At 42.7% G+C, this 6,649-nt stretch overlaps 2 long non-coding RNA genes across 2 annotated transcripts; one reads left to right on the top strand and one right to left on the bottom strand.

The window, feature by feature from the left end:
• Positions 1 to 1,636: 1,636 nt before the first annotated feature.
• Positions 1,637 to 2,435, bottom strand: LOC308336833. The gene is made up of 3 exons (XR_013966193.1): positions 2,342 to 2,435; positions 1,894 to 1,977; positions 1,637 to 1,773 (listed from the first exon to the last, which is right to left on the bottom strand). It is a non-coding gene; the product is annotated as an uncharacterized lncRNA (long non-coding RNA).
• Positions 2,436 to 4,042: 1,607 nt separating this feature from the next.
• LOC308309918 lies at positions 4,043 to 4,841 on the top strand. The gene is made up of 3 exons (XR_013963436.1): positions 4,043 to 4,136; positions 4,501 to 4,584; positions 4,705 to 4,841. It is a non-coding gene; the product is annotated as an uncharacterized lncRNA (long non-coding RNA).
• The last annotated feature ends 1,808 nt before the right edge of the window (positions 4,842 to 6,649 follow it).

Here is a 6,649-nt window from a genome sequence, read left to right as displayed (position 1 = left end):
ATGTCAATGTGCCTCCATGAGACACCGGACAGCACCATGTCAATGTGCCTCCATGAGACACCGGACAGCACCATGTCAATGTGCCTCCATGAGACACCGGACAGCACCATGTCAATGTGCCTCCATGAGACACCGGACAGCACCATGTCAATGTGCCTCCATGAGACACCGGACAGCGCCATGTCAATGTGCCTCCATGAGACACCGGACAGCGCCGTGTCAATGTGCCTCCATGAGACACCGGACAGCGCCATGTCAGTGTGCCTCCATGAGACTTGCCTTCTTGTCAGCTATAGGCCTGCCATGGCCGCATGTCTATTACTGCATATCTGCATTAAATAAGCTGACCAATGTTGTTGTTATGTTGGTTTTGCCCTCCAATAAAGATGTACTGACCGCATCTCTTCCAGGCTGAATGCTATATCCGCATGTCTGTCAGTGCGCTCGTGTGTGCATGCATTGTCAACAACAACTGTCATTTTATATTTTTGGGACTGTATTACCGCAGTCCATACTGTCCCTCCAGGCCTGTTCTAGTGTATTAAGATTTAAAAAGCTTTTGGTACCAAAAGTAGTTTACAGTTTGGGCAGTCTGCTCCAAAATAGTGTTAATCAGTCAGAACAATATCAAAGGGAACAGGTAAGAGACACATGAAGGCTAGCATTCAAGATCAATCAATGGTTCTCTGGACATCGGCCAGTAAAGCCATCAAGATAAATTTAATTTAAAGTGGACAACCCTGATAAAAGACAAGTAAAAGACAAGTAACGAGAAGTATACTTCACAAGACCACAAGTCTTAAATACTAAGTATAAGTATAAATAGATAAATATAGAGTCAACATGCAGTTCAGTTCACACAGGGGAATCTGATTGTTAAGTCCTTGCTCACTATTTACAGGAAGGCTGATAACTCATAGTCCTCATTTAGTCCATGGGGTTGTAGGGTGCGGAGGGTGTAGGTCCAATATGCCTCCCTTCTTAAGAGGAGGTTGTGGATATCTCCACCTCTCCGTGGTAGCTGCACCCTCTCTATGCCCACATACCGGAGCGATGCCACGGCATGGCCCATTTTATTAAAGTGTTGGGCTACTGGGCTTTTGGGATTGGTGTTTCTGATGTTGGATCTATGTTCACTGATACGTGTTTTTAGGGCTCTACTGGTTTGTCCCACGTATGAGAGGCCACATGGGCATGTCAACATGTATATAACGTTTGTGGTTGAGCACGTAATTGTTCCTCTGATTTTAATGGCCTTGCCTGTATGTGGATGGTTAAACGTGTCACATCTGGTGGTGAAGTTACACTGTGCACATGATCCACATTTGAAGTTGCCTGTAAGGACATTTTTGTCCAAGAAAGTACGAGGTGTTTGAGGATTATGATCCGATCTCACCAACATCGATCTGATGTTGGGTGCCCTTTTGTATACTATCTGTGGTGGTCCTTCGTACGCTGATTTAAAGGCGTTGTCAGATTGGATTATGTGCCAGTGTTTGTTTAAGATGTTATCAATTTCTTTTCCCTGTGGAGAGTAAGTCAAGAAGCACATGGGTCTTTTCTTTTGTGATTTGGTTTTGGTTTTTTTACTAAGACACTCTGTCTGAGAGATATGATTAACCTTGTCTTTAGCCTCCTGGGTCCATTGGTCTGGGTATCCTCTCTGTGTGAACCTTACTGACATGCGTTGACACTGTTCCTCATAAGCTTCCTCTGTGCTGCATATTCTTCGCACTCTGTTGAACTGACTGATGGGTAGGCTCCTTTTCAGGGCTGTGGGATGATAAGAGTCACAACGGAGGAGAGTATTACGATCAGTTGGTTTGCAATATAGGTTGGTGGTGAGTGTATTGCCTACTTTGACTATCTTGATATCCAAGAAGTTAGACTCACTTTTGTCTACGTCCACTGTAAAACGAAGATGCTCATTGCGGCTGTTGAGATAGCCATGGAAGTTGGCAAGGTCCTCTTTTGTGCCTGAGAATACAATAAAGATGTCATCGATAAAGCGTTTGTAGAACTTAACTAGTTTGTGGAACGGATTTACTGGGTTCAATATGAACTTGTTTTCAAATAGTCCCATGTATATGTTGGCTAGCTGTGGGGCCATTTTGCTGCCCATCGCACAGCCCACCCTCTGTAGATAAAAAGTATCTTTGAATAAAAAGTAGTTGTGTTGCAAAACCAAAGCCGTCAGATCGAGGATACAATTAGTGTTGGGAGGGTTGTCATTGGGTCGTAGTTCTAGAAAATATTTGATAGCTTCTAGGGCTCCTTGGTGAGGGATATTTGTATATAGACTTTCTACATCGAAGGTGACTAGGAAGTCATTTTCACTTACAGGTCCGATCTCCTGGAGTTTCTGGAGGAAATCACCGGAGTCCCGGATGTATGAGTGTAGTCCGGCAACACTGGGTTTGAGATGGTGGTCTACAAAAGAAGATATATTTTCAGTCAGTGATCCAATACATGAAACTATGGGTCGGCCTTTGGGGTTCTGTAATGACTTGTGAATTTTAGGCAATGTATAGAACACTGGAATTCTGGGGTGCATTACCTTCATGAAATCATGCTCGTTTTTGTTGAGGTCTCCCTTGTCCAGTAGTTCTTGTAGTTTGCCATGGATGATCTTTTTGAACTCTGTGGAGGGATTTTTTGTCAGTTTTTGGTAGAAATCTGAGTCCTGTAATTGTCTCTCAATCTCTCCTTCATAGTTCTGAACAGTTTGTAGAACTATGGCTCCCCCTTTATCTGCAGGTTTAATGATGATTGTTGTGTCATTTTTTAGATCCTTAAGGGCCTCTCTTTCAGCTTTTGTCATATTGTTGTGGATTCTCTGTTCTTGTCTCTTGTTGAGAGCTACATATACGTCTCTTTCCACCAGGCGGCAGTAAGTATCAAGGGACGCATTCCTTCCTTTATAAGGTATAAATTTGGATTTTGGACGAAACACATTCTTAGGGGTTGCCACAGTGCTCGAGTTAGTCTCATCTATGGTACCTGTGTCATGTTCACTAGTACGGGTTGGTTCATGCACAGTGTTGTTGGGTTTGTTAAAAAACTCTGTCAGCCTGACAGAGTTTTGCCTAAAAAACGATGGTGGTGCTCGGTGGATTGTGTGCTGGCGTCAGCACACAATCCACCGAGCACCACCATCGTTTTTTAGGCAACGCCAGAGGACACCGAGGCCGCCGACGAGGACGGGGTGCAGGAGGGGGAAGAAGAAGAAGAGACTGGCATTCCCCACCATTGACCCGCAGCCAGACACGGTCATAAACATATCCACAAGGTCAGTCACAGATATCGAAATTGCAGCTCTATGCAAAGGTCTCTCTTTTGTACCCACGACTACATGCAACAGTTTTGAAACTCATATAGACTTGAACAAGTTTTTCAGATCACTCAGGCTGACAGAGTTTTTTAACAAACCCAACAACACTGTGCATGAACCAACCCGTACTAGTGAACATGACACAGGTACCATAGATGAGACTAACTCGAGCACTGTGGCAACCCCTAAGAATGTGTTTCGTCCAAAATCCAAATTTATACCTTATAAAGGAAGGAATGCGTCCCTTGATACTTACTGCCGCCTGGTGGAAAGAGACGTATATGTAGCTCTCAACAAGAGACAAGAACAGAGAATCCACAACAATATGACAAAAGCTGAAAGAGAGGCCCTTAAGGATCTAAAAAATGACACAACAATCATCATTAAACCTGCAGATAAAGGGGGAGCCATAGTTCTACAAACTGTTCAGAACTATGAAGGAGAGATTGAGAGACAATTACAGGACTCAGATTTCTACCAAAAACTGACAAAAAATCCCTCCACAGAGTTCAAAAAGATCATCCATGGCAAACTACAAGAACTACTGGACAAGGGAGACCTCAACAAAAACGAGCATGATTTCATGAAGGTAATGCACCCCAGAATTCCAGTGTTCTATACATTGCCTAAAATTCACAAGTCATTACAGAACCCCAAAGGCCGACCCATAGTTTCATGTATTGGATCACTGACTGAAAATATATCTTCTTTTGTAGACCACCATCTCAAACCCAGTGTTGCCGGACTACACTCATACATCCGGGACTCCGGTGATTTCCTCCAGAAACTCCAGGAGATCGGACCTGTAAGTGAAAATGACTTCCTAGTCACCTTCGATGTAGAAAGTCTATATACAAATATCCCTCACCAAGGAGCCCTAGAAGCTATCAAATATTTTCTAGAACTACGACCCAATGACAACCCTCCCAACACTAATTGTATCCTCGATCTGACGGCTTTGGTTTTGCAACACAACTACTTTTTATTCAAAGATACTTTTTATCTACAGAGGGTGGGCTGTGCGATGGGCAGCAAAATGGCCCCACAGCTAGCCAACATATACATGGGACTATTTGAAAACAAGTTCATATTGAACCCAGTAAATCCGTTCCACAAACTAGTTAAGTTCTACAAACGCTTTATCGATGACATCTTTATTGTATTCTCAGGCACAAAAGAGGACCTTGCCAACTTCCATGGCTATCTCAACAGCCGCAATGAGCATCTTCGTTTTACAGTGGACGTAGACAAAAGTGAGTCTAACTTCTTGGATATCAAGATAGTCAAAGTAGGCAATACACTCACCACCAACCTATATTGCAAACCAACTGATCGTAATACTCTCCTCCGTTGTGACTCTTATCATCCCACAGCCCTGAAAAGGAGCCTACCCATCAGTCAGTTCAACAGAGTGCGAAGAATATGCAGCACAGAGGAAGCTTATGAGGAACAGTGTCAACGCATGTCAGTAAGGTTCACACAGAGAGGATACCCAGACCAATGGACCCAGGAGGCTAAAGACAAGGTTAATCATATCTCTCAGACAGAGTGTCTTAGTAAAAAAACCAAAACCAAATCACAAAAGAAAAGACCCATGTGCTTCTTGACTTACTCTCCACAGGGAAAAGAAATTGATAACATCTTAAACAAACACTGGCACATAATCCAATCTGACAACGCCTTTAAATCAGCGTACGAAGGACCACCACAGATAGTATACAAAAGGGCACCCAACATCAGATCGATGTTGGTGAGATCGGATCATAATCCTCAAACACCTCGTACTTTCTTGGACAAAAATGTCCTTACAGGCAACTTCAAATGTGGATCATGTGCACAGTGTAACTTCACCACCAGATGTGACACGTTTAACCATCCACATACAGGCAAGGCCATTAAAATCAGAGGAACAATTACGTGCTCAACCACAAACGTTATATACATGTTGACATGCCCATGTGGCCTCTCATACGTGGGACAAACCAGTAGAGCCCTAAAAACACGTATCAGTGAACATAGATCCAACATCAGAAACACCAATCCCAAAAGCCCAGTAGCCCAACACTTTAATAAAATGGGCCATGCCGTGGCATCGCTCCGGTATGTGGGCATAGAGAGGGTGCAGCTACCACGGAGAGGTGGAGATATCCACAACCTCCTCTTAAGAAGGGAGGCATATTGGACCTACACCCTCCGCACCCTACAACCCCATGGACTAAATGAGGACTATGAGTTATCAGCCTTCCTGTAAATAGTGAGCAAGGACTTAACAATCAGATTCCCCTGTGTGAACTGAACTGCATGTTGACTCTATATTTATCTATTTATACTTATACTTAGTATTTAAGACTTGTGGTCTTGTGAAGTATACTTCTCGTTACTTGTCTTTTACTTGTCTTTTATCAGGGTTGTCCACTTTAAATTAAATTTATCTTGATGGCTTTACTGGCCGATGTCCAGAGAACCATTGATTGATCTTGAATGCTAGCCTTCATGTGTCTCTTACCTGTTCCCTTTGATATTGTTCTGACTGATTAACACTATTTTGGAGCAGACTGCCCAAACTGTAAACTACTTTTGGTACCAAAAGCTTTTTAAATCTTAAAACTAAAAACAAACAAAAAATGCAAAATCTAATATATAAAAAATATTAAAAAATGTATTTAAAAAAATACTAAAACAGTCTGTAACAAGCAAAAACCAGCAAGTTTTATTGAAATTGTTCTTTTGAAAACTGTGTTGCCTTATTGTAAACTTGCTTGATGTGGTGGTTATTCATGTTCATATTGATTGTCATGTCACTTATTGGTGTTAGTGAATCACCTGCCCATGCAGTCGTCATCAGTCACGTGATGTGACGACTAGGTTTAAAAGGGAGTTGTCACATATACTGCCGATTATCACCTGATGAAGGCCGTTCACGGCCGAAACGTCGTGTTATATTTATGGTGTTTTGAATAAAAAACAAACACCTTGGAGCAAACCTGTGTGCGGACTCTCTTCTCTTCACTGTATGTACCTTATTAGTCCAGCACCAGACAGGAACTGGATGTGCGCTAGCCACCTACCTTTTTATACTGTTCTAGTGTATTAACATTCCCCGCCCCATGCGCCCATACGGATTGGTCAAGGAGAACAAACATATATTGTATTCATTAAAGCAATTCCCAGATTGCACATTTTTACTCTCACTCTCAGCTATCTCACATTACTCGTTCTTCCCTCGGTCTTATCTTTATCATCTATGTGAGTGTTGAGCGTATACATGCAGTGGGCCTGTACAACCAAGCTGAGGTCTCCCTATCCACCGTTCCAGCC

This window comes from Protomyctophum bolini, assembly GCF_963924005.1.
Source record: "Protomyctophum bolini genome assembly, chromosome: 22".
NCBI classification, from domain to species: Eukaryota; Metazoa; Chordata; class Actinopteri; order Myctophiformes; family Myctophidae; genus Protomyctophum; species Protomyctophum bolini.
This window is presented reverse-complemented; position numbering and strand designations above follow the sequence as displayed.